The sequence below is a fragment of the Zootoca vivipara genome, chromosome 6, assembly GCF_963506605.1.
Source record: "Zootoca vivipara chromosome 6, rZooViv1.1, whole genome shotgun sequence".
Lineage (NCBI taxonomy): Eukaryota > Metazoa > Chordata > Lepidosauria > Squamata > Lacertidae > Zootoca > Zootoca vivipara.
In genome coordinates this window covers 15,989,645-16,003,011 of record NC_083281.1, presented here as the reverse complement: position 1 = coordinate 16,003,011, position 13,367 = coordinate 15,989,645, and the positions used below count along the sequence as shown (strand labels likewise).

The window sequence follows — 13,367 nt, the reverse complement described above, 5'->3', positions numbered from 1 at the left end:
AACAGCATTTAGATCACGTGTAAAACCCTGTTTCAAATCCAGGCCTCGCAGCTCATCTGGAACTCCCAAGAATTCATTCGAAAAGGAAAGAGCAGGAGTCTAGCCCTCATGGAACAACCAAACTCACAACAGTTGAGTCAGAAGATCCTGCTAATTATTACCAGCTATTATGCACGATAAGGTGCTACACCCAATATGCCAGCAAGTTTGGAAAACTCAGCAATGGCCAGAGGATTGGAGAAGATCAGTCTACATCCCAATTCCAAAGAAGGGCAGTGCCAAAGAATGCTCCAACTACCGCACAATTGCGCACATTTCACACGCTAGCAAGGTTATGCTTAAAATTCTACAAGGCAGGCTTAAGCAGTATGTGGACCGAGAACTCCCAGAAGTACAAGCTGGATTTCGAAAGGGCAGAGGTACCAGAGACCAAATAGCAAACATGCGCTGGATTATGGAGAAAGCTAGAGAGTTCCAGAAAAACGTCAACTTCTGCTTCATTGACTATGCAAAAGCCTTTGACTGTGTCAACCACAGCAAACTATGGCAAGTTCTTAAAGAAATGGGAGTGCCTGATCACCTCATCTGTCTCCTGAGAAATCTCTATGTGGGACAAGAAGCTACAGTTAGAACTGGATATGGAACAACTGAGTGGTTCAAAATTGGGAAAGGAGTACGACAAGGTTGTATATTGTCTCCCTGCTTATTTAACTTATATGCAGAATTCATCATGCGAAAGGCTGGACTAGATGAATCCCAAACCGGAATTAAGATTGCCGGAAGAAATATCAACAACCTCAGATATGCAGATGACACAACCTTGATGGCAGAAAGCGAGGAGGAATTAAAGAACCTTTTAATGAGGGTGAAAGAGGAGAGCGCAAAATATGGTCTGAAGCTCAACATCAAAAAAACCAAGATCATGGCCACTGGTCCCATCACCTCCTGGCAAATAGAAGGGGAAGAAATGGAGGCAGTGAGAGATTTCACCTTCTTGGGCTCCTTGATCACTGCAGATGGTGACAGCAGTCACGAAATTAAAAGACGCCTGCTTCTTGGGAGAAAAGCAATGACAAACCTAGACAGCATCTTAAAAAGCAGAGACATCACCTTGCCGACAAAGGCCCGTATAGTTAAAGCTATGGTTTTCCCAGTAGTGATGTATGGAAGTGAGAGCTGGACCATAAAGAAGGCTGATCGCCGAAGAATTGATGCTTTTGAATTATGGTGCTGGAGGAGACTCTTGAGAGTCCCATGGACTGCAAGAAGATCAAACCTATCCATTCTTAAGGAAATCAGCCCTGAGTGCTCCCTGGAAGGACAGATCGTGAAGCTGAGGCTCCAATACTTTGGCCACCTCATGAGAAGAGAAGAATCCTTGGAAAAGACCCTGATGTTGGGAAGGATTGAGGGCAGAAGGAGAAGGGGACGACAGAGGACAAGATGGTTGGACAGTGTTCTCGAAGCTACGAACATGAGTTTGACCAAACTGCGGGAGGCAGTGCAAGACAGGAGTGCCTGGCGTGCTATGGTCCATGGGGTCACGAAGAGTCGGACACGACTAAACGACTAAACAACAACAACAACATTATGCACGAAGGCAGAGTGTCACAAACGCCACTTCCCGGAATCAGCCACCAAAGCCTCCACAACCTTCTGTCCTTATGGATTATTATGAATTTTAAGGTCATATATATATATATATATATATATATACCCTGTTTCTCATATTTTAAGACATACCCATAAAATAAGCCATAGCAGGATTTTAAGCATTCAAGGAATATAAGCCATACCCCGAAAATAAGACATAGTGATAGGTGCAGCAGCAATGCCGGCCGCGGCAGGAGGAGGAGGAAAAAAATAAGACATCCCTTGAAAATAAGCCATAGTGTGTTTTTTTGAGGAAAAAATAAATATAAGACATGTCTTATAATATGAGAAACACGGTATACGTATATGAAATATTCATAAATGTACCGTATGAACCACATGTCTAAAATTCCATAGAAAAATGGGTCCTGAAACCATTTTGTCTCTCCCAAATGACCTCAAATAGTTCTCTGCAAGGTCATTTGTGAGCCAAGAGACAATGGGGGTGCTCTCTTGGCTCACAAATCCTGTCTCAAGGGCACAGTTAAGATATGAATAGGGTGAACCTGAGCCTCTGACCTGGATTCAGGAATTGAGTAGTTATCCTAACAAGAGAGTGGCGAGGATGCCCAGGTAATCCAATCAGGTAACCTGGCAGACAAGATAATAACAATTCACTCAGATTTCTGTTGTAATTCGCCCCTTCTCTGATGTTGTGTTGTTTAGTCGTTTAGTCGTGTCCGACTCTTCGTGACCCCATGGACCATAGCACGCCTGATGTACGTATGATGTAATTGGGGGGAGGGTCTTGGCCTACACCCCTTCTGTATTGTATGTGTGATGTTTCTGGGGGTGGTCTTGAGTTTGACGTTGGGCAATTTCAAAAGTCTACATAAGGGCTTGGTTTGGGGTCCTCCTCCTCTCTCCTGTGTGTGTGGGGGGAGCACCCTGTTGCAACAGTTTGATATTTTCTCCTACTGATGGAGAACCTACAAAGCATTCTATACGGGCTCTTGGGTACCCCATAAGGGAAAGGGAGCAGTTTTTGTTTACAACAGAAGAGGAAGAAGAGGAAGAAGAGGAAGAGGAAGAGGAAGAGGAAGAGGAAGAGGAAGAAGAAGAAGAAGAAGAAGAAGAAGAAGAAGAAGAAGAAGAAGAAGAAGAAGAAGAAGAAGAAGAATAAGAATTTATTATCTATACCCCGCCCATCTGGCTGGGTTTCCCCAGCCACTCTGGGCGGCTTCCAACAGAAATATTAAAATACAGGATTCCAACAGGTTGTTGTTTAGTCGTTTAGTCGTGTCCGACTCTTCGTGACCCCATGGACCATAGCACGCCAGGCACTCCTGTCCTGCACTGCCTCCCGTAGTTTGGTCAAACTCATGTTCGTAGCTTCGAGAACACTGTCCAACCATCTTGTCCTCTGTCGTCCCCTTCTCCTAGTGCCCTCAATCTTTCCCAACATCAGGGTCTTTCCCAAGGATTCTTCTCTTCTCATGAGGTGGCCAAAGTATTGGAGCCTCAGCTTCACGATCTGTCCTTCCAGTGAGCACTCAGGGCTGATTGCCTTCAGAATGGATAGGTTTTATCTTCTTGCAGTCCATGGGACTCTCAAGAGTCTCCTCCAGCACCATAATTCAAAAGCATCCATTCTTTGGCGATCAGTCTTCTTTATGGTCCAGCTCTCACAACAGGATATATACTGTATATTTAAATATACTGTTTATTTATCTCCAGCTGTTTCTCTGTGCCTCTCCCCATATTTTGGGCTATTAATTATAGACACACCATTAAAAAATATATTCTGTTTGACGATTCCTTGCTGAATTTTATTCTCTTTTGTTTTATGGCTGTTTTATGCATGTTTCCATTGGTATATATTTCATGTGGTGTTTGGTTTTACTGTATTTCATATTATTTTTTACAGAGATTTGTTAGCCGCCCTATGGGAGGAAAAGTGAGGCAAGCATTTATGGGAATGAATAAATGCATAATTCCATTCGGAAGGAAGACAGAACTTTTATCAGCTAGTGCTGTAATCAGTTCCAAGCCTTTCATAATTCTTAAATAAGAGGGAACCAAAAAAACAGTCGAGATAGAGTGACTCTCCTATGAAGAAAGGTTGCAGCGTTTGAGACAGTTTAGGCGAGGAAGAGGCGAGAGGACAGAAGTTCATGAAATGATGCTTCACCTGGAGAAAGTGGAGAAAATGTTTCTTCCCTCTCTCCTAACGCTAGAACTCATGAGAGCATTCTATGAGGCTGAATCAGGAAAGAGTCTCACACAGAGTTAACCTGTGGAACTCCCTGCCACAGGAGGCAGTGATGGCCACCAACCTAGAAGGCTTTAAAAGAGGATTAGGCAAGTTCATGGAAGATAAAAGGTTATCAATGGTGTTAAGGGGGGGGGGATTCCGGGGTGAGATTCCGGGGTGAGAGAAGGAAGTTCCAGCCAAGTAATTTGGAGCAAAACAGCGGTCAGTAGACCACTATCTTTATTGTTGCGCAACAGGTCCCCACAGGAGTAAGAACCCCGAGCATGGGGTGACATCCTCTTTCAAAACTTCCCTCTTTCCCCCAGAATACACTGCATCACTGATACATCATCATGACATCACCAGCATGTCAAAAATGAGGAGGGGTACACATGGGTTACACAAGTTCAACATTAGGTCACTTGATCAAGACATCTTTCCCACCACCATCACCGAAAGAACAATAAAACTCTTTGCATATCCTTGCCCTCAGGACTTGACTACAGATGGGCTTTCAGAACACCTGACTTGCTCAGCTGCCTCTGCAAATGTCTAGTGTCGCCCCCCTGGTCACTCCCTGGTTGGGGGGCCGTGTCTGTGCTCTCAGGCTCAGGGGTGTCTTACCCATAGAGGCTAGTGGCATGGGGCGCCAGGGAAGAGGCGGAGGCTGGACGTGGCGCCTCCCGGCATCAGCTCCTCGCCCGCCTCCGCCATGCCGTGGCCACCTGCCGGAAGCGCTGTCCTCCCTAAAAAACTATGGGAAACCGGGGAGGGGGGCAGAAGGGAGCTTTTCACCACGGGGCCAGATACGTATGCTTAAGACGGCCCTGCTCACACTTGGGGAATTATGGCGGGGTGCCCTACATTACTTCCTGCTTTTTGGTTCATGGACGGAGGTGGAGCCCAAATTCACCTTTCTTTAAGGGTTAAAAAATGGCGTTGGAATGAGGAGAGTCGGTTAAACTATGGATTTTCTACGAATTCATAAAGGCGCCAGGCTCTTCTTCCGGTCTTATGCTCCTATCTGAGTAATAAGGGAGTCGGCCACTTCCCATGACTTCCCATTCCTTGAACTCAGAATTGTGAAGCAAAATCCTCCATTATCATCCCATTGGCTTCTCCCACGCTGCCTGCCGGCTGACAACTCTTTCCTTTCGCTCCTGCCTCAATGTAAGATCCTCAGGGCAGGGACCAAGTTTCCGTATAACTCTGGGCTGTCTGTAAACCAACAGCAGGAGACAATGCAAAAGCAAACATGTATTTTCTGCCAGGGCTCCGGAAATAATTCTCACCACCCAATATCCTTAAGCAAATGGCACATCTTTTTTCTCAACTCCACACACATTTCATACACTGGCTGCATTTAAAGCAATCAAATAATAATAATAATAATAATAATAATAATAATAATAATAATAATAATAATAATATATTTATACCCCATGCATCTGGCTGGATTTCCCCAGCTACTCTGGGCGGCTTCCAACAGAAATATTAAAATACAATAATTTATTAAACATTAAAAGCATCCCCAAAAACAGGGCTGCCTTCAGCAAACATCAGAAGTACTAAAGTAGAACAGAATAAATAACACCACCCGTTGCCGGAAGAAAAACTGGGAGGGGATTAATGGAATTAATTTTTTTTAAAAAAAAATGAATTAAAACAATATGCTCTTCTAAAAACAATTAAAAGCAAAAGGTTCCATTTAAAAAAAAATATTGGGTGATAGCCACCAAAGTCATACTCAAAGGTAAAGGTACCCCTGACCGTTAGGTCCAGTTGCGGACGACTTTGGGGTTGCGGCGGTCATCTCGCTCTATAGGCTGAGGGAGCCGGTGTTTGTCTGCAGACAGCTTCCGGGTCATGTGGCCAGCATGACTAAGCCGCTTTTGGCAAACCAGAGCAGCACACGGAAACACCGTTTACCTTCCCGCCTGAGCGGTACCTATTTATTTACTTGCACTTTAACGTGCTTTCGAACTGCTAGGTGGGCAGGAGGAGGGACCAAGCGACGGGAGCTCACCCCGTCGTGGGGATTCAAACCGCTGACCTTCTGATCGGCAAGCCCTAGGCTCTGTGGTTTAGGGCACAGTGCCACCCGCGTCCCTCATACTCAGAGTAGACGGACTCAAATTCATGGGCAAGTCACAAAACTCCACTGAGTATGGTTAATGTTGAATGTTAACTCATCTGTTGTCTCATCTGGGTCTTCGGAGAGGGCATGGTATAATTTAAATTAGCGGAGATATGCAGAAGGTACGTTTATTAACATTTGAACATTTTATCCTTTTTCTTGTTATATTTAAGGTTACAATGTTGTATTTTTGAACACTATTGTAAGCTACACAACTCTAAACACACCTGCAAGGCAGTAAGTCCCATTGAACACGGCAGGAGTTGCTCAGAGGCAGTTTTGTGAGATATTAAAGCATGCAAACATGCAAATATTTATTTGGTGCATGATCAGATGAGTCAAGTTAAAAGCTAACCACCTAATTGCACCAGTCGTGGCATTGGGTTGGGACCAGGGAGAGAACAAGGTTCGAATCCCCACGTACCTGCCACTTTGAGCTCTTTGGAGGGGGGGGGCAAGTGGGATGTAAAGGCAATAAATAAATAAATTAGGTGACAGCTGTTGTTTACAAAAACACGTGGAGGAAATATATTTAGACCAATTTACATGCCTGATCTAATTTGCCCTCACGGAAGAAACTTTCAAATGTGTTTGTGGCGAAGCAGGGTTATTGTTTTGTTCCTGTTCTTGTTTTCATTTGTTCCTGTTCTTGTTTTTATTACTGTATGTGCTTTGTGGTTTTCATTCTGTATTTTGTGCTGTGAAGTGCCCTGAGGTCTTCGGATGAAGGGCGGCACGTAAATTTAATAGATAAATAAGTAAACAACAAAACTGGGGTTCTGGGACACGAGGTGCAGCAAGATTTCTCTCAATAGGGCATCTTTAATCAGGAGGATCTGGCAGCCCAATTCTGCCTGCAAAGCATTGTTCTTTACAAAAGAGAGCCCTTTGTCTGGGATGAGGAGGAGGAGAGATTCCCCCGGCAGAGAGCCAAAGCCGTTTTGTAATGCCCAGGGAACCAGTTCAGGCAAGGACGGAGCCAGCCCCAAACCTCTCTCACGTTTCTCCACCCCCAACAATAAAAGGGACACCCCATTTCCCAAGGCAGATCCAGCAGATCTCATCCTGCACACCTGCCAAACCAGTCTGGAAATGACAAACTGCCGTTTTTAGAGGCCTCCCAGGGTCCCAAACATAATGGCGTCTGGAGCTGCGGTTGCACAATAAGAACATGACGTAAGAACATAATAAGTGTTGCTGGGTGCCGGGTCAGGCCAATGGGGGCCCATTAGTCCGGCATCCTGATCACATAAAAAAACTAAGAATAGTCTGCTGGAAAGAGATGGGAAGAAGACAATGTCCATACCAGAGAAGAATAGCAGGTGGACTATGCTGAAATGACTAAAATGACCAGAAGAATTAGAAATCAGAAAGAGCAAAATTTTAATAAGGAATGGGCAAAATTTGTAACTTAAAGACCATTGTAAACAGTTAAAATTGTTAGTAGGGTTGGAATACCACTTGTAGTGTAAGGGTGAGTTCTGGATATAATAGAGATGTAAAAGTTTTGGACTGTCATAAAAGATCCCAAAGGAAATGATTAATAACAGGACCCACAAGGAGGGAATGGAAGATTCTTTGGAATCTTGTTTTTACGATTTATGTTTGATATATCTCTGTAAAATTTTAATTTGGAAAACCAAATAAATAATTTTATTTTTTAAAGGAAAACTAGAGTTCTCCAGATAGTCTACTGGATCAGACCAATGGCCCATCTAGTCCAGCATCCTGCTCTCACAGTGGCCAACCAGATGCCTTGATGTCAGCAGGACCCGATCACAAGAGCAACTCTCTCCTCCTGTGGTTTCCAACTGGTATTCAGAAGCAGGGCTGCCTCCGACTGTGGAGGCAGAACACAGCCATCCTGGCTAGGAGCCCCCAATAGCCCTCTCCTCCGTGAAACTATCCACTAGTTTTTTAAACCCATCCGAGTTGGCGGCCATCACTGCCTCCTGTGGCAGGGAGTTCCATAGTTTAACTCTGTGACGCATGAAAAGCTCTTTCTTTCTTTGATCCTGCCCTGAATATTCCACCCTTCAATGAGGAGAGAGTATTCTGCACATGCCCAGAGGCGTTCCTCCCTGGTGACGCCTTTGCCCCTTGCGGGAAAACAAACAGGTTGTAGATCTGACCCCTGAGCTCACCTTAAGCCCTGAGGACAGAGCTGGAGGCACAACCCTAACCTTCCCCTCTCCTACGGTAGGAGCTCATTTTCTCCTCTGCTTTTTAATCAGCAGCTAAAAGAGAGGGGGAAATTAATTATTCTTTTAATTATACTTGTTGTAAGGGATTGCAAGGCAAAACAGCATGCAATGTAGGCCGTGCTGCCCCTTCTCTTTCCCAATTTTTGTTACAGCTTAAAAGAAGGAAATTGGGGTTCCTTTCCTCCACCCGGGATGCAGAGAAGCCAAGCCATTAGCCAGCCCCAAGGGCCTTCATGTCCTGTTTACAGACATCTTTGTAAAGTTGGTGTGCCAACAGGTCTGGTGCCTGAAGCCAGCTCTCTGTATATAGCATATCCTTTGGGATCCTGCCTGCCTGGGCTGTACCATAACCAGCAAATTCTCCATTTGCACTGAGCTGGATATGCATATTGGCAAGGCAGCCACAGCAATGGCTCGCCTCTCCGAAAGGGCGTGGGAGAATGTGATGCTAACATCTAAGGTCTGCCAGACTTGTGCGTTGAGCACGCTGCTTTATGGAAGTGAGTCGCAGGCAGCCTGCAACTGCCAGGAGCGAAGTGTCAAGGCCTTGCATCAGGATTTTGAGTATCACATGGCAGGACAGAACTCCAAACAAAAATGCGCTCTTCCAAGCCCACATTCCTAGCCTGTTTGCACTCCTGTCTCAGCCACGTCTATGCTGGCTTGTCATGCCCACAGAAGGGAAGACGGCAGGACACCTAAAGCAGCCTCAGCAAATTTAGAGGAAGACGTTGCTCGTTCCACATCTTAGAGGGAGAAAATGTGATGAAGAGAATTCTGAACTGAAACATCTTCCTCGAGGCAAACTAGGGTCCTAGCTGCGATGCCTTCGCTCCAGTTCAGTTGTGCGAGGCCGCTATTGCGATGGGAAAGTGACTCTCCTCCCAGCCAACATTTACCCTGCACTCGGCAGCCTCCCCAGGTGCTTCTCCTTCCGAGGAGATTTTCTGCACAGCCCATGGTAGTGCTTGCAATGGAGAACTTGGTGGATTTTGTTCCAAATCTCTTTGGTTGATGGCCGAGGGTCTCCAGAGGAACACGATCACCAGCAGGATGATGGAGAAGAGGAACCTCCAGAAGGCATCATCGATCCAGAGCTCTCGCCAGACAGATAATGGCCCATATTATGAAGATAACGGATGGAATGATGGTGCAAATGAGGGCAGTGTTAGAAACTCAGATAAATAAGCTTGGTGCCAAATGGCTCCTTAAAACCAAGGTTGGAGTTGCCAAAACAGAATGTCTAGTTGCCTTTTTTGGCCACGATGGCTCTCAAGTCTTCTTTTTTCAAACGATGGAATGACTGCGATAGATCAGACAGTTAAACATCTCGCTAGTTCAGGTGACAACCTTGAGCCAGCTTTGAGAACTTAAAGAAGAAAAGTCGCTTGATCCCGGGACTCTGACCTCCTTTTCATAATGGTGGCTGCTCCTGCATTTTGGTTCCCAAAATTCATTCCGATTGTGCAGATAAAATTCTACAAGTGGTCAAAAGTCAGGGGGGAAATGTGCCTGGCGCCTGGCTAATTTTGAACATTGGGTGAGGGTGCTGGTGAAGTGTCAGTAGAGTGAGAGCTTGACCAGAATTTGACGCAGCTTCAGCAACTTCATGGTTTGCACCAGGCTCATGAAGACCTGGATGTGGGGGCGCTGTGGGCTTGCTGATCAGAAGGTTGGCGGTTTGAATCCCCGCAATGGGGTGAGCTCCCGTTGCTCAGTCCCTGCTCCTGCCAACCTAGCAGTTCGAAAGCACGACAAAGTGCAAGTAGATAAATAGGTACCGCTCCGGCAGGAAGGTAAACGGTGTTTCCATGCGCTGCTCTGGTTCGCCAGAAGCAGCTTAGTCAGGCTAGCCACATGACCCGGAAGCTGTATGCCGGCTCCCTCGGCCAGTAAAGCGAGATGAGCGCCGCAACCCTAGAACTGTCCGCGACTGGACCTAATGGTCAGGGGTCCCTTTACCTTTAATGAGGACCCACCAGACGATACACGAACCCACAAAAGCCAAGGAAATTTCACAGAGGATCGCAGGGCCTTTAGTTTGCTCTGATTTGACCCGCAAGACCCCTTGAGGATGGACTAGAGCAAGAGCATCAGCCCCAGGCCCCCCTCACCATTCAAGAGAGTAACCAGTTGTGCCAGAGCCCAGGGTACCAATGACTACCAGCACCCAGGTCAGTACCTGTTTCACAGCACCCAGGACCTCTGCAAACATCACTACCTCTTGAACTGACTTCCCCCAGCTCTGGGACTTGGCAGAAAAGACGGCCTTCTTCAGGATTCTCAAGAGGATGCCCTCGCTAGTCCAGAACTGGCCAGCAGTAGCAGGCCAGGAGGACCAGCCTCACAGCCCCGTACATCACAGATAATACACATCAGCATGTGTAAAACACCATCAGGGGCCACTCAGAGGCAGAGATCTAGTGGTAGACGGGGTGCTTCATCTGCATGTCCATTTCAAGCTTTCCCAATTGGGAGCTCTTAGCATCCTAGAACTGTAGAACTGGAAGGGACCAATGGACCATCTAACCCAACGCCCTGCAATGTAGGAACCTTTTGCCCAACATGGACCTCTTACCCAACCCTGAGATTAAGTCTCACACTCTACTGGCTGAGTCATTTTGGCGCTGAATTTGCTGAGGATTAAGACGCAAGGCCCAACATCACAGATCATGGCTACCGTCAAAAACTCCAGCTTCTACTCCTTCGTCGGCACTTTGTTCTTGGGATCTCTGCCTGCTTTCTCTTTGGCCCAGGGCGACAATTTCCCCCCGGGGACCTCACCCAGCTTTGCTCACCTGTTTGGTTCCTGTCTCCTTTCCATTCTCCTCTTCCTTAGCCTCTGGCTGTTTGCAAGCTTCCCTCTCTTATTCACTCCTGACCGGGGCAAATTCACCACACCTTACTCTTGGAAAGGCTTCTGCTTTTGGGGCAGGCCACACTGAACCTGGGTCATGTACCAAATGTGCCACCTGTCAGCGGCTACGCTGGTCTCCACATCATGATAGCTCAGGTAGTGAAGAGCCTTGGTTTCGTCTGACCTCGCTGTGGCAATGGGAGCTGCAGAGGTACCAGGTGATGGTCAGGGGCCTATCTTGCATGGCACAATTCTTTTCCACAAATCGGAGTTTAATCTGTGTGTCTCAAAACATTGTTTTGGGGAAGGCAAACAAGCTCGCTGTTTGGTTGCCCACAGCTACTAGCTGCCAGCGGGCAGGCTCCAAGGCGACTCTGCCAACTGGCGCTATTGCGCCCCCCCCCCCTGCCCCAGGCAAGCTGGAAAGGGAATCGCCTCCCCATGAAGCCCAACCTACCAGGCCCAATTCAAAGTGCTGGTTTTGACCTATAAAGTTTTAAACAGCTCAGGACCGCAATACCTCAAGGAGCGCCTCTTTACATATGAACCTACCCGGACCCTGATATCTTCTGAGGCCCTCCTTCATGTGCCCTCTCCTTGAGAGGTCCAAAGGGTGACATGAGAACGGGGCCTTCTCTGCAGTGGCTCCCCGTCTGTGGAATGCTCTCCTCAAGGAAGTTCGACTGGCGCCTTCATTATATAGCTTTAGGCGCCAGGCAAAAGCCTTCTTTTTTAACCAGGCCTTTGGTTGATCTAATTGACATCTTATGCCCTTAAAAAAATTGGGGGGGGGGCCTATTGGGTTGTTGTTTTTATTTTTATTACTGTAGGTATTTTATGGTTTTATATCTTGATTTTATTCTGTGAACCATCCTGAGACTCCCAGGTATAGGGCCGTATATACTGTAAATTCAATAATGTTGTTGTTTAGTTGCGTCCGACTCTTCGTGACCCCATGGACCAGAGCACGCCAGGCACTCCTGTCTTCCACTGCCTCCCGCAGTTTGGTCAAATTCAATAACAACAACAACAGCAATAACAACAAATTCAACAACAACAACATAACAACAATAATCCTCTTCTGGAACCGGGAGCCACAGTTGGCTCAACCCACTAAGGAAGTCAGTGGTACAGAATGATTCAAAATAGCAACAATTAATTGCACATTTCTTCAACATCCCATTAAAACTACGTAGTTTAATGAATTCAACGGAACTGGAGAACTTGACACAACTTGTCAAAGTCTGATAGTCATTTACACCTCTGCTGCCTCTTTGCACCAGGAAATGCCACTACCATCACACCCCAGGGAATAGTATTGCCCATAGCAGGAAATTTAGAGCTTTAAAAAGGTGTGTGTGTGTGTGTGTGTGTGTGTGTGTGTGTGTGTGTGTGTGTTGGAAACGAAAAAAAAACCCCAATAAAAATGAATATTGGTGTAATGAGATTGGGCCCGAAATAGGCATCTAAATGGCCACATTCTGCATCAACCAAGGTTACTGAACCGTCTTCCAAAGCAGTCCCAGGCACAGTGCATTGTAGCAGTCTAACCTGGATGCAGCCACAGCCTGCAGAAATAGGGCAAGCAAAGCTCAGAGCTGCACGCTGGTCTTCTTTGTTACATGTCATTAAAGCGGAAGCTTTGAGGCTTGCCTCCTCCCATGGCAGGCACAGGGCTGCAGGGCATGTGCTAATTGCCCAGGATGCAGGTAAATGAGCTTCTAGGGACGTGCAGAGTGCCTTTCCCTTCTTTGCTGTGAAGTTTCCAAATATTCAGAATTTGGGAGAAGGTCTTCCTGGTTGCTGAGTGCGGCTTCCAGGCAGGGTTTGAACCCTAGGTCTCCTTTTTCCAAAGCAAAGTCCACAGTGTGATCACAGGGAGGACTGATTAAGAGGTTTCGTTTACAAATTAAGCAGGATTCAAATTCTGCTAAATAAAGCAGGGGTTGGACCAGATGGCCCTTTGCATCTCTTCCCATTCTACAATTCTACGATTCCATGGAAAATAAATGAACGCTGCAACATTGCTGAAGTTAAGTAAGCCTGGATCTGCTTGGCAGCAAGGAGGGGGAACCGCTGGGAGCCCCAAAATCAGAGCAGGATAGACATTTCGTCAATAGATTTAACACACCCCAAACACATTCTCAAGACTCAAAGTGCTTTTATGGAGCCCAGCAGAAGGATGGCACGCAACAGCTCCGTAGCCACTCCTCTGCAAGAGGCACAAGTGCGAAATTAGCCACTGCGTATGGGCAAAAGGGTTTGCCCCGGGTTCCCTGGCACATGGCATGCGCCGAAACTCCTTTCGGAAGGCGTCTGAGC

General features: G+C 46.6%; 1 protein-coding gene across 2 annotated transcripts in view; it reads right to left on the bottom strand.

The window, feature by feature from the left end:
* Positions 1-13,367, bottom strand: part of PPP1R13L (protein phosphatase 1 regulatory subunit 13 like) — a 39,770-nt gene that overhangs the window by 18,998 nt on the left and 7,405 nt on the right. The gene's annotated exons all lie outside the window — the stretch shown is intronic.